We start from the raw sequence: 23,143 nt of genomic DNA on the forward strand, positions 1-23,143 counted from the left end.
GCAGTCACCACACTCCATACAGGCCACTGTCACCACACTCCATAGCGAGCCACTGACACCATATTCCATACCGGGCCACTGTCACCACACTCAATACTGGGCCAGAGCCACCAAACTTCATACCAGTCCACTGTCACCACACTCCATGCCGGGCAACTGTCACCACACACCATACTGGGCCACAGTCACCACACTCCATACCAGGCCACTGTCATCACACTCCATACCAGGCCATTGTCACCACACTTCATACCAAGCCATTGTCACCACACTTCATACCGGGCCACTGTCACCACACACCATACCAGGCCACAGTCACCACACTCCATACCGGGTCACAGTCACCACACTCCATACCAGGCCATTGTCACCACATTTCATACCGAGCCATTGTCACCACACTCCATACCGGGCCTCTGTCACCACCCTCAATACCAGGCCACTGTCACCACACTCCATACCAGCCCACAGCCACCACTCTCCATACCGGGCCACTGTCACCACACGCCACACCCGGCCACTGTCACCACACGCCACACCCGGCCACTGTCACCACACTCCATACTGGGCCACAGTCACCACACTCCATACAGGCCACTGTCACCACACTCCATACCGAGCCACTGTCACCATATTCCATACCGGGCCACAGTCACCACACTCCATACCGGGCCACTGTCACCACACTCCATACCCGGCCACAGTCACCACACTCCATACCGGGCCACAGTCACCACACTCCATACAAGCCACTGTCACCACACTCCATACCGAGCCGCTGTCACTATATTCCATACCGGGCCACTATCACCACACTCCATACCAGGCCACAGTCACCACACTCCATACTGGGCCAGAGACACCACACTCCATACCAGACCACTGTCACCACACTCCATACCGGGCCACAGCCACCACACTCCATACCGGGCAACTGTCACCACACTCCATACTGGGCCACAGTCACCACACTCCATACCAGGCCACTGTCATCACACTCCATACCGGGCAACTGTCACCACACTCCATACCAGACCACTGTCTCCACACTCCATACAAAGCCATTGTCACCACACTCCATACCGAGCCACTGTCACCACACTCCATACCAGCCCACAGCCACCACTCTCCATACCGGGCCTCTGTCACCACACGCCATACCCAGCCACTGTCACCACACTCCATACCGGGCCACAGTCACCACACTCCATACAGGCCACTGTCACCAGACTCCATACCGAGCCACTGTCACCATATTCCATACCTGGCCACTGTCACCACACTCCATACGAGGCCGCAGTCACCACACTCCATACCGGGTCACAGGCACCACACTCCATACAGGCCACTGTCACCACAATCCACACAGGGCAACTGTCACCACACTCCATACCAGACCACTGTCACCACACTCCATACAGGCCACTGCCACCACACTCCATAACAAGCCACTGTCACCATATTCAATACCGGGCCACTGTCACCACACTCCATACCGGGCCACTGTCACCACACTCCAAACCAGGCCACAGTTACCACACTCCATACCGGGCCACAGTCACGGCACTCCATACCTGGCCACAGCCACCACACTCCATACCGGACCACAGCCACCACACACCATACCAGGCCACAGCCATCACACTCCATACCAGGCCACTGTCACCACACTCCATACCGGGCCACTGTCACCACACTCCATACCAGGCCACTGTCACCACACTCCATACCGGGCCACTGTCACCACACTCCATACCGGGCCACTGTCACCACACTCCATTCCAGGCCAATGTCACCACAATCCACACCGGGCCACTGTCACCACACTAGGTACCAGGCCTCTGTCACCACATACCATACCAGGCCACTGTCAATACACTCCATACCGGGCCACTGTCACCACACTCCATAATGTGCCACAGTCACCATACTCCATACCGGGCCACTGTCACCGCCGTCCTTACCGGGCAACTGTCACCACACTCCATACCAGGCCACTGTCACCACACTCCATACCGGGCCACTGTCACCACACTCCATACCGTGCCACTGTCACCACACTCCATTCCAGGCCACTGTCACCACAATCCACACCGGGCCACTGTCTCCACACTCAGTACCGGGCCTGTGTCACCACACACCATACCAGGCCACTGTCACTACACTCCATACCAGGCCACTGTCACCACACACCATACTGGGCCACAGTCACCACATTCCATACCAGGCCACAGTCACCACCCTCCATACCGGGCCAAAGCCACCGCACTCCATACCAGGCCGCTGTCACCACACTCCATACCAGGCCACTGCCACGACATACCATACCGGGCCACTGTCACCACACTCCATACCGGGCCTCTGTCACCACCCTCAATACCAGACAACTGTCACCACACTCTATACCAACCCACAGCCACCACACTCCAGAACCGGGCCATTGCCACCACACCCCATACCAGGCCACTGTCATCACACTCCTTATCAGGCCACTGTCACCACACTCCATACCGAGCCACTGTCACTATATTCCATACCGGGCCACTGTCACCACACTCCATACCGGGCCACTGTCACCACACTCCATACTGGGCCAGAGCAACCACACTCCATACCAGACCACTGTCACCACACTCCATACCGGGCAACTGTCACCACACACCATACTGGGCCACAGTCACCACACTCCATACCAGGCCACTGTCATCACACTCCATACTGGGCCACTGTCACCACACTCCATACCAGACCACTGTCTCCACCCTCCATACCAGGCCATTGTCACCACACTGCATACCGGGCCACTGTCACCATACTCCCTACCAGGCCATTGTCACCACACTTCATACCGAGCCACTGTCACCATATTCCATACCGGGCCACAGTCACCACACTCCAAACTGGGCCAGAGCCACCACACTCCATACCAGTCCACTATCACCACACTCCATACCAGGCAACTGTCACCACACACCATACTGGGCCACAGTCACCACACTCCATACCAGACCACTGTCTCCACCCTCCATACCAGGCCATTGTCACCACACTGCATACCGGGCCACTGTCACCACACTCCATACTAGGCCACAGACACCACACTCCATACCAGACCACAGCCACCACTCTCCATACCGGGCCACTGTCACCACACGCCATACCCGGCCACTGTCACCACACTCCATACCAACCCACAGCCACCACACTCCATACCAACGCACAGCCACCACACTCCATACCGGGCCATTGCCACCACAACCCATACCAGGCCACTGTCATCACACACCTTAGCAGGCCACTGGCACCACACTCCATACCGAGCCACTGTCACCATATTCCATACCGGGCCACCGTCACCACACTCCATACCTGGCCGCAGTCACCACACTCCATACAGGCCACTGTCACCACACTCCATAGCGAGCCACTGACACCATATTCCATACTGGGCCACTGTCACCACACTCAATACTGGGCCAGAGCCACCAAACTTCATACCAGTCCACTGTCACCACACTCCATGCCGGGCAACTGTCACCACACTCCATACCAGACCACTGTCTCCACACTCCATACCAGGCCATTGTCACCACACTTCATACCAAGCCATTGTCACCACACTTCATACCGGGCCACTGTCACCACACACCATACCAGGCCACAGTCACCACACTCCATACCGGGTCACAGTCACCACACTCCATACCAGGCCATTGTCACCACACTTCATACCGAGCCATTGTCACCACACTCCATACCGGGCCTCTGTCACCACCCTCAATACCAGGCCACTGTCACCACACTCCATACCAGCCCACAGCCACCACTCTCCATACCGGGCCACTGTCACCACACGCCACACCCGGCCACTGTCACCACACGCCACACCCGGCCACTGTCACCACACTCCATACTGGGCCACAGTCACCACACTCCATACAGGCCACTGTCACCACACTCCATACCGAGCCACTGTCACCATATTCCATACCGGGCCACAGTCACCACACTCCATACCGGGCCACTGTCACCACACTCCATACCCGGCCACAGTCACCACACTCCATACCGGGCCACAGTCACCACACTCCATACAAGCCACTGTCACCACACTCCATACCGAGCCGCTGTCACTATATTCCATACCGGGCCACTATCACCACACTCCATACCAGGCCACAGTCACCACACTCCATACTGGGCCAGAGACACCACACTCCATACCAGACCACTGTCACCACACTCCATACCGGGCCACAGCCACCACACTCCATACCGGGCAACTGTCACCACATTCCATACTGGGCCACAGTCACCACACTCCATACCAGGCCACTGTCATCACACTCCATACCGGGCAACTGTCACCACACTCCATACCAGACCACTGTCTCCACACTCCATACAAAGCCATTGTCACCACACTCCATACCGAGCCACTGTCACCACACTCCATACCAGCCCACAGCCACCACTCTCCATACCGGGCCTCTGTCACCACACGCCATACCCAGCCACTGTCACCACACTCCATACCGGGCCACAGTCACCACACTCCATACAGGCCACTGTCACCAGACTCCATACCGAGCCACTGTCACCATATTCCATACCTGGCCACTGTCACCACACTCCATACGAGGCCGCAGTCACCATACTCCATACCGGGTCACAGGCACCACACTCCATACAGGCCACTGTCACCACAATCCACACAGGGCCACTGTCACCACACTCCGTACCGGGCCAAAGCCACCGCACTCTATACCAGGCCGCTGTCACCACACTCCATACCAGGCTACTGCCACGACATACCATACCGGGCCACTGTCACTATACTCCATACCGGGCCACTGTCACCACACTCCAAAATGTGCCACAGTCACCATACTCCATACCGGGCCACTGTCACCGCCGTCCTTACCGGGCAACTGTCACCACACCCCATACTGGGCCACAGTCACCACACTCCATACCAGGCCACTGTCACCACACTCCATACCATGCCACAGTCACCACATTCCATACCAGGCCACAGTCACCACCCTCCATACCGGGCCAAAGCCACCGCACTCCATACCAGGCCGCTGTCACCACACTCGATACCAGGTCACTGCCACGACATACCATACCGGGCCACTGTTGCCACCCTCCATACCAGGCCATTGTCACCACACTTCATACCGAGCCACTGTCACCACACTCCATACCAGGCCACAGACACCACACTCCATACCGGAACACAGCCACCACACTCCATACCAGACCACAGCCACCACACTCCATACCAGCCCACAGCCACCACACTCCATACTGGGCCACTGTCACCACACGCCATACCCGGGCCACTGTCACCACACTCCATACTGGGCCACAGTCACCACACTCCATACCAACCCACAGCCACCACACTCCATACAAGGCCATTGCCACCACACCCCATACCAGGCCACTGTCATCACACACCTTAGCAGGCCACTGTCACCACACTCCATACCGAGCCACTGTCACCATATTCCATACCGGGCCACCGTCACCACACTCCATACCTGGCCGCAGTCACCACACTCCATACAGGCCACTGTCACCACACTCCATAGCGAGCCACTGACACCATATTCCATACCGGGCCACTGTCACCACACTCAATACTGGGCCAGAGCCACCAAACTCCATACCAGTCCACTGTCACCACACTCCATGCCGGGCAACTGTCACCACACACCATACTGGGCCACAGTCACCACACTCCATACCAGGCCACTGTCATCACACTCCATACCGGGCAACTGTCACCACACTCCATACCAGACCACTGTCTCCACACTCCATACCAGGCCATTGTCACCACACTTCATACCGAGCCATTGTCACCACACTTCATACCGGGCCACTGTCACCACACACCATACCAGGCCACAGTCACCACACTCCATACCGGGTCACAGTCACCACACTCCATACCAGGCCATTGTCACCACACTTCATACCGAGCCATTGTCAGCACACTCCATACCGGGCCTCTGTCACCACCCTCAATACCAGGCCACTGTCACCACACTCCATACCAGCCCACAGCCACCACTCTCCATACCGGGCCACTGTCACCACACGCCACACCCGGCCACTGTCACCACACGCCACACCCGGCCACAGTCACCACACTCCATACAGGCCACTGTCACCACACTCCATACCGAACCACTGTCAACATATTCCATACCGGGCCACTGTCACCACACTCCATACTGGTCCACAGTCACCACACTCCATACAGGCCACTTACACCACACTCCATACCGAGCCACTGTCACCATATTCCATACCGGGCCACTGTCACCACACTCCATACCCGGCCACAGTCACCACACTCCATACCGGGCCACAGTCACCACACTCCATACAAGCCACTGTCACCACACTCCATACCAAGCCTCTGTCACCATATTCCATACCGGGGCACTGTCACCATATTCCATACCGGGCCACTGTCACCACACTGCATACCAGGCCACTGTCACCACACTCCATACCGGGCCACAGTCACCACACTCCATACCGGGCCACTGTCACCACACTCCATACCGAGCCACTGTCACCATATTCCATACCTGGCCACTGTCACCACACTCCATACGAGGCCGCAGTCACCACACTCCATACCGGGTCACAGGCACCACACTCCATACAGGCCACTGTCACCACAATCCACACCGGGCCACTGTCACCACACTCAGTACCAGGCCAATGCCACCGCACTCTATACCAGGCCGCTGTCACCACACTCCATACCAGGCTACTGCCACGACATACCATTCCGGGCCACTGTCACTATACTCCATACCGGGTCACTGTCACCACACTCCAAAATGTGCCACAGTCACCATACTCCATACCGGGCCACTGTCACCGCCGTCCTTACCGGGCAACTGTCACCATACCCCATACTGGGCCACAGTCACCACACTCCATACCAGGCCACTGTCACCACACTCCATACCATGCCACAGTCACCACATTCCATACCAGGCCACAGTCACCACCCTCCATACCGGGCCAAAGCCACCGCACTCCATACCAGGCCGCTGTCACCACACTCTATACCAGGTCACTGCCACGACATACCATACCGGGCCACTGTCACCACACTCCATACCAGACCACTGTCGCCACCCTCCATACCAGGCCATTGTCACCACACTTCATACCGAGCCACTGTCACCACACTCCATACCAGGCCACAGACACCACACTCCATACCGGAACACAGCCACCACACTCCATACCAGACCACAGCCACCACACTCCATACCAGCCCACAGCCACCACTCTCCATACTGGGCCACTGTCACCACACGCCATACCCGGGCACTGTCACCACACTCCATACCAGACCACTGTCGCCACCCTCCATACCAGGCCATTGTCACCACACTTCATACCGAGCCACTGTCACCACACTCCATACCAGGCCACAGACACCACACTCCATACCGGAACACAGCCACCACACTCCATACCAGACCACAGCCACCACACTCCATACCAGCCCACAGCCACCACTCTCCATACTGGGCCACTGTCACCACACGCCATACCCGGGCACTGTCACCACACTCCATACCAACCCACAGCCACCACACTCCATACAAGGCCATTGCCACCACACCCCATACCAGGCCACTGTCACCACACTCCATGCCGAGCCAATGTCACCATATTCCATACCGGTCCACTGTCACCACACTTTATACCAGGCCGCAGTCACCACACTCCATGCCGGGCTACAGTCACCACACTCCATACAGGCCACTGTCACCACACTCCATACCGAGCCACTGACACCATATTCCATACCGGGCCACAGTCACCACACTCCATACTGGGCCAGGGCCACCGCACTCCATACCAGACCACTGTCACCACACTCCATACTGGGCCACAGTCACCACACTCCATACCAGGCCACTGTCATCACACTCCATACCGGGCAACTGTCACCACACTCCATACCAGACCACTGTCTCCACACTCCATACCAGGCCATTCTCACCACACTTCATACCGAGCAACTGTCACCATATTCCATACCGGGCCACAGTCACCACACTCCATACTGGGCCAGAGCCACCACACTCCATACCAGTCCACTCTCACCACACTCCATACCGGGCCACTGTCACCACATAGCATACTGGGCCACAGTCACCAAACTCCATACTGGGCCAGAGCCACCACACTCCATACCAGTCCACTCTCACCACACTCCACACCAGACCACTGTCTCCACCCTCCATACCAGGCCATTGTCACCACACTTCATACCGGGCCACTGTCACCACACTCCATACCAGGCCACAGACACCACACTCTATACCGGAACACAGCCACCACACTCCATACCAGAAGACAGCCACCACACTCCATACCAGCCCACAGCCACCACTCTCCATACCGGGCCACTGTCACCACACGCCATACCCAGCCACTGTCACCACACTCTATACCGGGCCACAGTCACCACACTCCATACAGGCCACTGTCACCACAATCCATACCGAGCCACTGTCACCATATTCCATACCGGGCCACTGTCACCACACTCCATACTGGGCCACAGTCACGGCACTCCATACCAGGCCACAGCCACCACACTCCATACCGGGCCACAGTCACCACACTCAATACCAGGCCACAGTCACGGCACTCCATACCAGGCCACAGCCACCACACTCCATACCGGGCCACAGCCACCACACTCCATACCGGGCCACAGTCACCAGATTCCATACAGGCCACTGTCACCACACTCCATACCGAGCCACTGTCACCATATTCCATACCGGGCCACAGTCACCACATTCCAGACTGGGCCAGAGCCACCATATTCCAGACCCAGCCACTGTCACCACACTCCATACCAGGCCACTGTCACCACACTCCATACCAGGCCACAGTTACCACACTCCATACCGGGCCACAGTCACGGCACTCCATACCAGGCCACAGCCACCACACTCCATACCGGGCCACAGCCACCACACTCCATACCGGGCCACAGTCACCACATTCCATACAGGCCACTGTCACCACACTCCATACCAAGCCACTGTCACCATATTCCATACCGGGCCACAGTCACCACACTCCATACTGGGCCAGAGCCACCACACTCCATACCAGACCACTGTCACCACACTCCATACCGGGAAACTGTCACCACACACCATACTGGGCCACAGTCACCACACTCCATACCAGGCCACTGTCTCCACACTCCATACCAGGCCATTGTCACCACACTCCATACCGAGCCACTGTCACCATATTCCATACCGGGCCACAGTCACCACACTCCATACTGGCCCAGAGCCACCACACTCCATACCAGTCCACTCTCACCACACTCCATACCAGTCCACTCTCACCACACTCCATACCAGGCAACTGTCACCACACTCCAGACTGGGCCACAGTCACCACACTCCATACTGGGCCAGAGCTACCGCACTCCATACCAGTCCACTCTCACCACACTCCACACCAGACCACTGTCTCCACCCTCCATACCAGGCCATTGTCACTACACTTCATACCGGGCCACTGTCACCACACTCCATACCAGGCCACAGTCACCACATTCCATAATGGTCCACAGCCACCACACTCCATACCAGGCCACTGTCACCACACTCCATACCGAGCCACTGTCACCATATTCCAAACCGGGCCACTGTCACCACACTCCATACCGGGCCACAGTCACCACACTCCAAACAGGCCACTGTCACCACACTCCATACCGAGCCACTGTCACCATATTCCAAACCGGGTCACTGTCACCACACTCCATACCAGGCCGCAGTCACCACACTCCATACAGGCCACTGTCACCACACTCCATACCGAGCCACTGTCACCATATTCCACACCGGGCCACTGTCACCACACTCCATACCAGGCCGCAGTCACCACACTCCATACCGGGCCACAGTCACCACATTCCATACAGGCCACTGTCACCACACTCCATACCGAGCCACTGTCACCATATTCCATACCGGGCCACAGTCACCACACTCCATACTGGGCCAGAGCCACCACACTCCATATCAGACCACTGTCACCACACTCCATACCGGGCAACTGTCACCACACACCATACTGGGCCACAGTCACCACACTCCATACCAGGCCACTGTCATCACACTCCATACCGGGCCACTGTCACCACACTCCATACCAGACCACTGTCTCCACACTCCATACCAGGCCATTGTCACCACACTCCATACCGAGCCACTGTCACCATATTCCATACCGGGCCACAGTCACCACACTCCATACTGGCACAGAGCCACCACACTCCATACCAGTCCACTCTCACCACATTCCATACCAGTCCACTCTCACCACACTCCATACCAGGCAACTGTCACCACACACCAGACTGGGCCACAGTCACCACACTCCATACTGGCACAGAGCCACCACACTCCATACCAGTCCACTCTCACCACATTCCATACCAGTCCACTCTCACCACACTCCACACCAGACCACTGTCTCAACCCTCCATACCAGGCCATTGTCACTACACTTCATACCGGGCCACTGTCACCACACTCCATACCAGGCCACAGCCACCACACTCCATACCAGCCCACAGCCACCACTCTCCATACCGGGCCACTGTCACCACACGCCATACACAGCCACTGTTACCACACTCCATACCGGGCCACAGTCACCACACTCCATACAGGCCACTGTCACCACACTCCATACCGAGCCACTGTCACCATATTCCATACCGGGCCACTGTCACCACACTCCATACCAGGCCACTGTCACCACACTCCATACCGGGTCACAGTCACCACACTCCATACAGGCCACTGTCACCACACTCCATACCGAGCCACTTTCACCATATTCCAAACCGGGCCACTGTCACCACACTCCATACCGAGCCACTGACACCATATTCCATACCGGGCCACAGTCACCACACTCCATACTGGGCCAGGGCCACCGCACTCCATACCAGACCACTGTCACCACACTCCATACTGGGCCACAGTCACCACACTCCATACCAGGCCACTGTCATCACACTCCATACCGGGCAACTGTCACCACACTCCATACCAGACCACTGTCTCCACACTCCATACCAGGCCATTCTCACCACACTTCATACCGAGCAACTGTCACCATATTCCATACCGGGCCGCAGTCACCACACTCCATACTGGGCCAGAGCCACCACACTCCATACCAGTCCACTCTCACCACACTCCATACCGGGCCACTGTCACCACATAGCATACTGGGCCACAGTCACCAAACTCCATACTGGGCCAGAGCCACCACACTCCATACCAGTCCACTCTCACCACACTCCACACCAGACCACTGTCTCCACCCTCCATACCAGGCCATTGTCACCACACTTCATACCGGGCCACTGTCACCACACTCCATACCAGGCCACAGACACCACACTCTATACCGGAACACAGCCACCACACTCCATACCAGAAGACAGCCACCACACTCCATACCAGCCCACAGCCACCACTCTCCATACCGGGCCACTGTCACCACACGCCATACCCAGCCACTGTCACCACACTCTATACCGGGCCACAGTCACCACACTCCATACAGGCCACTGTCACCACAATCCATACCGAGCCACTGTCACCATATTCCATACCGGGCCACTGTCACCACACTCCATACTGGGCCACAGTCACGGCACTCCATACCAGGCCACAGCCACCACACTCCATACCGGGCCACAGTCACCACACTCAATACCAGGCCACAGTCACGGCACTCCATACCAGGCCACAGCCACCACACTCCATACCGGGCCACAGCCACCACACTCCATACCGGGCCACAGTCACCAGATTCCATACAGGCCACTGTCACCACACTCCATACCGAGCCACTGTCACCATATTCCATACCGGGCCACAGTCACCACATTCCAGACTGGGCCAGAGCCACCATATTCCAGACCCAGCCACTGTCACCACACTCCATACCAGGCCACTGTCACCACACTCCATACCAGGCCACAGTTACCACACTCCATACCGGGCCACAGTCACGGCACTCCATACCAGGCCACAGCCACCACACTCCATACCGGGCCACAGCCACCACACTCCATACCGGGCCACAGTCACCACATTCCATACAGGCCACTGTCACCACACTCCATACCAAGCCACTGTCACCATATTCCATACCGGGCCACAGTCACCACACTCCATACTGGGCCAGAGCCACCACACTCCATACCAGACCACTGTCACCACACTCCATACCGGGAAACTGTCACCACACACCATACTGGGCCACAGTCACCACACTCCATACCAGGCCACTGTCTCCACACTCCATACCAGGCCATTGTCACCACACTCCATACCGAGCCACTGTCACCATATTCCATACCGGGCCACAGTCACCACACTCCATACTGGCCCAGAGCCACCACACTCCATACCAGTCCACTCTCACCACACTCCATACCAGTCCACTCTCACCACACTCCATACCAGGCAACTGTCACCACACACCAGACTGGGCCACAGTCACCACACTCCATACTGGGCCAGAGCTACCGCACTCCATACCAGTCCACTCTCACCACACTCCACACCAGACCACTGTCTCCACCCTCCATACCAGGCCATTGTCACTACACTTCATACCGGGCCACTGTCACCACACTCCATACCAGGCCACAGTCACCACATTCCATAATGGTCCACAGCCACCACACTCCATACCAGTCCACTCTCACCACACTCCATACCGGGCAACTGTCACCACACACCATACTGGGCCACAGTCACCACACTCCATACCAGGCCACTGTCATCACACTCCATACCGGGCCACTGTCACCACACTCCATACCAGACCACTGTCTCCACACTCCATACCAGGCCATTGTCACCACACTCCATACCGAGCCACTGTCACCATATTCCATACCGGGCCACAGTCACCACACTCCATACTGGCACAGAGCCACCACACTCCATACCAGTCCACTCTCACCACATTCCATACCAGTCCACTCTCACCACACTCCATACCAGGCAACTGTCACCACACACCAGACTGGGCCACAGTCACCACACTCCATACTGGCACAGAGCCACCACACTCCATACCAGTCCACTCTCACCACATTCCATACCAGTCCACTCTCACCACACTCCACACCAGACCACTGTCTCAACCCTCCATACCAGGCCATTGTCACTACACTTCATACCGGGCCACTGTCACCACACTCCATACCAGGCCACAGCCACCACACTCCATACCAGCCCACAGCCACCACTCTCCATACCGGGCCACTGTCACCACACGCCATACACAGCCACTGTTACCACACTCCATACCGGGCCACAGTCACCACACTCCATACAGGCCACTGTCACCACACTCCATACCGAGCCACTGTCACCATATTCCATACCGGGCCACTGTCACCACACTCCATACCAGGCCACTGTCACCACACTCCATACCGGGTCACAGTCACCACACTCCATACAGGCCACTGTCACCACACTCCATACCGAGCCACTTTCACCATATTCCAAACCGGGCCACTGTCACCACACTCCATACCGGGCCACAGTCACCACATTCCATAATGGTCCACAGCCACCACACTCCATACCAGGCCACAGTCACCACACTCCCTACAGGCCACTGTCACCACACTCCATACCGAGCCACTGTCACCATATTCCAAACCGGGCCACTGTCACCACACTCCATACCGGGCCACAGTCACCACACTCCATACAGGCCACTGTCACCACACTCCATACCGAGCCACTGTCACCATATTCCACACCGGGCCACTGTCACCACACTCCATACCAGGCCGCAGTCACCACACTCCATACCGGGCCACAGTCACCACATTCCATACAGGCCACTGTCACCACACTCCATACCAGGCCACTGTCATCACACTCCATACCGGGCCACTGTCATCACACTCCATACCAGGCCACTGTCATCACACTCCATACCGGGCCACTGTCTCCACACTCCATACCAGGCCATTGTCACCACACTCCATACCGAGCCACTGTCACCATATTCCATACCGGGCCACAGTCACCACACTCCATACTGGGCCAGAGCCACCACACTCCATACCAGTCCACTCTCACCACACTCCATACCAGTCCACTCTCACCACACTCCATACCAGGCAACTGTCACCATGCACCAGACTGGGCCACAGTCACCACACTCCGTACTGGGCCAGAGCCACCACACTCCATACCAGTCCACTCTCACCATACTCCACACCAGACCACTGTCTCCACCCTCCATACCAGGCCATTGTCACTACAATTCATACCGGGCCACTGTCACCACACTCCATACCAGGCCACAGACACCACACTCTATACCGGAGCACAGCCACCACACTCCGTACCAGACCACAGCCACGACCCTCCATACCAGCCCACAGCCACCACTCTCCATACCGGGCCACTGTCACCACACGCCATACACAGCCACTGTCACCACACTCCATACCGGGCCACAGTCACCACACTTCATACAGGCCACTGTCACCACACTCCATACCGAGCCACTGTCACCATATTCCATACCGGGCCACTGTCACCACACTCCATACCGGGTCACAGTCACCACACTCCATACAGGCCACTGTCACCACACTCCATACCGAGCCACTTTCACCATATTCCATACCGGGCCACTGTCACCACACTCCATACCGGGCCACAGTCACCACATTCCATAATGGTCCACAGCCACCACACTCCATACCAGGCCACGGTCACCACACTCCATACAGGCCACTGTCAGCTCACTCCATACCGAGCCACTGTCACCATATTCCAAACCGGGCCACTGTCACCACACTCCATACCGGGCCACAGTCACCACACTCCATACAGGCCACTGTCACCACACTCCATACCGAGACACTGTCACCATATTCCAAACCGGGCCACTGTCACCACACTCCATACCGGGCCACTGTCACCACACTCCATACCGAGCCACTGTCACCATATTCCATACCGGGCCACTGTCACCACACTCCATACTGGGCCAGAGCCACCACACTCCATACCGGACCACTGTCACCACACTCCATACCGGGCAACTGTCACCACACACCATACTGGGCCACAGTCACCACACTCCATACCAGACCACTGTCTCCACACTCCATACCAGGCCATTGTCACCACACTCCATACCGAGCCACTGTCACCATATTCCATACCGGGCCACAGTCACCACACTCCATACTGGGCCAGAGCCACCACACTCCATACCAGTCCACTCTCACCACACTCCATACCAGTCCACTCTCACCACACTCCATACCAGGCAACTGTCACCATACACCAGACTGGGCCACAGTCACCACACTCCATACTGGGCCAGAGCCACCACACTCCATACCAGTCCACTCTCACCATACTCCACACCAGACCACTGTCTCTACCCTCCATACCAGGCCATTGTCACTACAATTCATACCGGGCCACTGTCACCACACTCCATACCAGGACACTGTCACCACACTCCATACCGGGTCACAGTCACCACACTCCATACAGGCCACTGTCACCACACTCCATACCGAGCCACTTTCACCATATTCCATACCGGGCCACTGTCACCACACTCCATACCGGGCCACAGTCACCACATTCCATAATGGTCCACAGCCACCACACTCCATACCAGGCCACGGTCACCACACTCCATACAGGCCACTGTCAGCTCACTCCATACCGAGCCACTGTCACCATATTCCAAACCGGGCCACTGTCACCACACTCCATACCGGGCCACAGTCACCACACTCCATACAGGCCACTGTCACCACACTCCATACCGAGCCACTGTCACCATATTCCAAACCGGGCCACTGTCACCACACTCCATACCGGGCCACTGTCACCACACTCCATACCGAGCCACTGTCACCATATTCCATACCGGGCCACAGTCACCACACTCCATACTGGGCCAGAGCCACCACACTCCATACCGGACCACTGTCACCACACTCCATACCGGGCAACTGTCACCACACACCATACTGGGCCACAGTCACCACACTCCATACCAGACCACTGTCTCCACACTCCATACCAGGCCATTGTCACCACACTCCATACCGAGCCACTGTCACCATATTCCATACCGGGCCACAGTCACCACACTCCATACTGGGCCAGAGCCACCACACTCCATACCAGTCCACTCTCACCACACTCCATACCAGGCAACTGTCACCATACACCAGACTGGGCCACAGTCACCACACTCCATACTGGGCCAGAGCCACCACACTCCATACCAGTCCACTCTCACCATACTCCACACCAGACCACTGTCTCCACCCTCCATACCAGGCCATTGTCACTACAATTCATACCGGGCCACTGTCACCACACTCCATACCAGGACACTGTCACCACACTCCATACCGGGTCACAGTCACCACACTCCATACAGGCCACTGTCACCACACTCCATACCGAGCCACTTTCACCATATTCCATACCGGGCCACTGTCACCACACTCCATACCGGGCCACAGTCACCACATTCCATAATGGTCCACAGCCACCACACTCCATACCAGGCCACGGTCACCACACTCCATACAGGCCACTGTCAGCTCACTCCATACCGAGCCACTGTCACCATATTCCAAACCGGGCCACTGTCACCACACTCCATACCGGGCCACAGTCACCACACTCCATACAGGCCACTGTCACCACACTCCATACCGAGCCACTGTCACCATATTCCAAACCGGGCCACTGTCACCACACTCCATACCGGGCCACTGTCACCACACTCCATACCGAGCCACTGTCACCATATTCCATACCGGGCCACAGTCACCACACTCCATACTGGGCCAGAGCCACCACACTCCATACCGGACCACTGTCACCACACTCCATACCGGGCAACTGTCACCACACACCATACTGGGCCACAGTCACCACACTCCATACCAGACCACTGTCTCCACACTCCATACCAGGCCATTGTCACCACACTCCATACCGAGCCACTGTCACCATATTCCATACCGGGCCACAGTCACCACACTCCATACTGGGCCAGAGCCACCACACTCCATACCAGTCCACTCTCACCACACTCCATACCAGTCCACTCTCACCACACTCCATACCAGGCAACTGTCACCATACACCAGACTGGGCCACAGTCACCACACTCCATACTGGGCCAGAGCCACCACACTCCATACCAGTCCACTCTCACCATACTCCACACCAGACCACTGTCTCCACCCTCCATACCAGGCCATTGTCACTACAATTCATACCGGGCCACTGTCACCACACTCCATACCAGGCCACAGACACCACACTCTATACCGGAACACAGCCACCACACTCCGTACCAGACCACAGCCACCACACTCCATACCAGCCCACAGCCACCACTCTCCATACCGGGCCACTGTCACCACACGCCATACACAGCCACTGTCACCACACTCCATACCGGGCCACAGTCACCACACTCCATACCGAGCCACTGTCACCATATTCCATACCGGGCCACTGTCACCACACTCCATACCAGGACACTGTCACCACACTCCATACCGGGCCACAGTCACCACACTCCATACAGGCCACTGTCACCACACTCCATACCGAGCCACTTTCACCATATTCCATACCGGGCCACTGTCACCACACTCCATACCGGGCCACAGTCACCACATTCCATAATGGTCCACAGCCACCACACTCCATACCAGGCCACAGTCACCACACTCCATACAGGCCACTGTCAGCTCACTCCATACCGAGCCACTGTCACCATATTCCAAACCGGGCCACTGTCACCACACTCCATACCGGGCCACAGTCACCACACTCCATACAGGCCACTGTCACCACACTCCATACCGAGCCACTGTCACCATATTCCACACCGGGCCACTGTCACCACACTCCATACCGGGCCACTGTCACCACACTCCATACCGGGCCACAGCCACCACACTCCGTACCGGGCCACAGGCACCACACTCCATACCAAGCAACCGTCATCACACTCCATACCAGGCCACTGTCACGACACTCCATACCGGGCCACAGTCACCACACTCCATACAGGCCACTGCCACCACATTCCATACCGAGCCATTGTCACCATATTCAATACCGGGCCACTGTCACCACACTCCATACCGGGCCACTGTCACCACACTCCATACCAGGCCACAGTTACCACACTCCATACCGGGCCACAGCCACCACACGCCATACCAGGCCACAGCCATCACACTCCATACTGGGCCACAGGCACCACACTCCATACCAAGCAACAGTCATCACACTTCATACCAGGCCACTGTCACCACACTCCATACCGGGCCACTGTCACCACACTCCATACCAGACCACTGTCTCCACACTCCATACCAGGCCACTGTCACGACACTCCATACCGGGCCACAGTCACCACACTCCATACAGGCCACTGCCACCACATTCCATACCGAGCCATTGTCACCATATTCAATACCGGGCCACTGTCACCACACTCCATACCGGGCCACTGTCACCACACTCCATACCAGGCCACAGCCACCACACTCCATACCGGGCCACAGCCACCACACGCCATACCAGGCCACAGCCATCACACTCCATACTGGGCCACAGGCACCACACTCCATACCAAGCAACAGTCATCACACTTCATACCAGGCCACTGTCACCACACTCCATACCGGGCCACTGTCACCACACTCCATACCAGACCACTGTCTCCACACTCTATACCAGGCCATTGTCACCACACTCCATACCGAGCCACTGTCACGATATTCCTTACCGGGCCACAGTCACCACACTCCATACTGGGCCAGTGCCACCACACTCCATACCAGTCCACTCTCACCACACTCCACACCAGACCACTGTCTCCACCCTCCATACCAGGCCATTGTCACGACACTTCATACCGGGCCACTGTCACCACACTCCATACCAGGCCACACACACCACACTCTATACCGGAACACAGCCACCACACTCCGTACCAGACCACAGCCACCACACTCCATACCAGCCCACAGCCACCACTCTCCATACTGGGCCAATGTCACCACACGCCATACCCAGCCACTGTCACCACACTCCATACCGGGCCATAGTCACCACACTCCATACAGGCCACTGTCACCACACTCCATAACGAGCCACTGTCACCATATTCCATACCGGGCCACTGTCACCACACTCCATACCAGGCCACTGTCACCACACTCCATACCGGGTCACAGTCACCACACTCCATACAGGCCACTGTCACCACACTCCATACCGAGCCACTTTCACCATATTCCATACCGGGCCACTGTCACCACACTCCATACCGGGCCACAGTCACCACATTCCATAATGGTCCACAGCCACCACACTCCATACCAGGCCACTGTCACCACACTCCATACCGAGCCACTGTCACCATATTCCAAACCGGGCCACTGTCACCACACTCCATACCGGGCCACAGTCACCACACTCCATACAGGCCACTGTCACCACACTCCATACCGAGCCACTGTCACCATATTCCACACCGGGCCACTGTCACCACACTCCATACCAGGCCGCAGTCACCACACTCCATACAGGCCACTGTCACCACACTCCATACCGAGCCACTGTCACCATATTCCACACCGGGCCACTGTCACCACACTCCATACCAGGCCGCAGTCACCACCCTCCATACCGGGCCACAGTCACCACATTCCATACAGGCCACTGTCACCACACTCCATACCGAGCCACTGTCACCATATTCCATACCGGGCCACAGTCACCACACTCCATACTGGGCCAGAGCCACCACACTCCATACCAGACCACTGTCACCACACTCCATACCGGGCAACTGTCACCACACACCATACTGGGCCACAGTCACCACACTCCATACCAGGTCACTGTCATCACACTCCATACCGGGCCACTGTCACCACACTCCATACCAGACCACTGTCTCCACACTCCATACCAGGCCATTGTCAACACACTCCATACCGAGCCACTGTCACCATATTCCATACCGGGCCACAGTCACCACACTCCATACTGGCCCAGAGCCACCACACTCCATACCAGTCCACTCTCACCACACTCCATACCAGTCCACTATCACCACACTCCATACCAGGCAACTGTCACCACACACCAGACTGGGCCACAGTCACCACACTCCATACTGGGCTAGAGCCACCGCACTCCATACCAGTCCACTCTCACCACACTCCACACCAGACCACTGTCTCCACCCTCCATACCAGGCCATTGTCACTACACTTCATACCGGGCCACTGTCACCACACTCCATACCAGGCCGCAGTCACCACCCTCCATACCGGGCCACAGTCACCATATTCCATACAGGGCCACAGTCACCACACTCCATACTGGGCCAGAGCCACCACACTCCATACCGAGCCACTGTCACCACATGCCATACACAGCCACTGTTACCACACTCCATACCGGGCCACAGTCACCACACTCCATACAGGCCACTGTCACCACACTCCATACCGAGCCACTATCACCATATTCCATACCGGGCCACTGTCACCACACTCCATACCGGGCCACAGTCACCACACTCCATACAGGCCACTGTCAGCTCACTCCATACCAAGCCACTGTCACCATATTCCAAACCGGGCCAGTGTCACCACACTCCATACCGGGCCACAGTCACCACACTCCATACAGGCCACTGTCACCACACTCCATACCGAGCCACTGTCACCATATTCCAAACCGGGCCACTGTCACCACACTCCATACCGGGCCACTGTCACCACACTCCATACCGGGCCACAGCCACCACACTCCATACCGGGCCACAGCCACCACACTCCGTACCGGGCCACAGGCACCACACTCCATACCAAGCAACAGTCACCACACTCCATACCAGGCCACTGTCACCAAACTCCATACCGGGCCACAGCCACCACACTCCATACCGGGCCAAAGCCACCACACTCCATACCGGGCCACAGCCACCACACTCCATACCAGGCCACAGCCACCACACTCCGTACCGGGCCACAGGCACCACACTCCATACCGGGCCACAGTCACGGCACTCCATACCGGGCCTCTGTCACCACACTCCATACCAGGCCACTGTCACTACACTCCATACCAGACCACAGTCTCCACCCTCCACACGAGGCCATTGCCACCACCGTCCTTACCGGGAACTGTGATCACACACCATACTGGGCCAGTCACCACACTCCATACCAGACCACTGTCACCACCCTCCATACCAGGCCATTGTCACCACACTTCATACCTGGCCAATGTCACCACACTCCATACCGGGCCACAGACACCACACTCTATACCGGAACACAGCCACCACACTCCATACCAGGCCACTGTCACCACACTCCATACCAGGCCACAGTCACCACATTCCATACCAGGCCACAGTCAGCACACTCCATACCGGGCCACAGTCACCACACTCCATACCGGGCCACTGTCACGGCACTCCATACCAGGCCACAGCCACCACACTCCATACCGGGCCACAGCCACCACACGCCATACCAGGTCACAGCCATCACACTCCATACTGGGCCACAGGCACCACACTCCATACCAAGCAACAGTCACCACACTCCATACCGAGCCACTGTCACCATATTCCATACCGGGCCACAGTCACCACACTCCATACCGGGCCAGAGCCACCACACTCCATACCAGTCCACTCTCAACACACTCCATACCAGTCCACTCTCACCACACTCCATACCAGGCAACTGTCACCACACACCAGACTGGGCCACAGTCACCACACTCCATACTGGGCCAGAGCCACCACACTCCATAACAGTCCACTCTCACCACACTCCAAACCAGACCACTGTCTCCACCCTCCAAACCAGGCCATTGTCACTACACTTCATACCGGGCCACTGTCACCACACTCCATATCAGGCCACAGACACCACACTCTATACCGGAACACAGCCACCACACTCCATACCGGGCCACTGTCACTACACGCCATACCCAGCCACTGTCACGACACTCCATACCGGGCCACAGTCACCACACGCCATACAGGCCACTGTCACCACACTCCATAACGAGCCACTGTCACCATATTCCATACAGGGCCACTGTTACCACACTCCATACCAGGCCACTGTCACCACACTCCATACCGGGTCACAGTCACCACACTTCATACAGGCCACTGTCACCACACTCCATACCGAGCCACTTTCACCATATTCCATTCCGGGCCACTGTCACCACACTCCAAACCGGGCCACAGTCACCACTTTCCATAATGATCCACAGCCACCACACTCCATACCAGGCCACAGTCACCACACTCCATACAGGACACTGTCACCTCACTCCATACTGAGCCACTGTCACCATATTCCAAACCGGGCCACTGTCACCACACTCCATACCGGGCCACAGTCACCACACTCCATACAGGCCACTGTCACCACACTCCATACCGAGCCACTGTCACCACACGCCACACCCGGCCACTGTCACCACACGCCACACCCGGCCACTGTCACCACACTCCATACCGGGCCACAGTCACCACACTCCATAGAGGCCACTGCCACCACACTCCATATCGAGCCACTGTCACCATATTCCATACCCAGCCACAGTCACCACATTCCATAATGGTCCACAGCCACCACACTCCATACCAGGCCACAGTCACCACACTCCATACAGGCCACTGTCACCTCACTCCATACCGAGCCACTGTCACCATATTCCAAACCGGGCCACTGTCACCACACTCCATACCGGGCCACAGTCACCACACTCCACACAGGCCACTGTCACCACACTCCATACCGAGCCACTGTCACCATATTCCACACCGGGCCACTGTCACCACACTCCATACCAGGCCGCAGTCACCACATTCCATACAGGCCACTGTCACCACACTCCATACCGAGCCACTGTCACCACACGCC

This window comes from Chiloscyllium plagiosum, unplaced genomic scaffold (assembly GCF_037043375.1).
Source record: "Chiloscyllium plagiosum isolate Xiang-an unplaced genomic scaffold, Cpla_swu_hap1 HiC_scaffold_36, whole genome shotgun sequence".
NCBI classification, from domain to species: Eukaryota; Metazoa; Chordata; class Chondrichthyes; order Orectolobiformes; family Hemiscylliidae; genus Chiloscyllium; species Chiloscyllium plagiosum.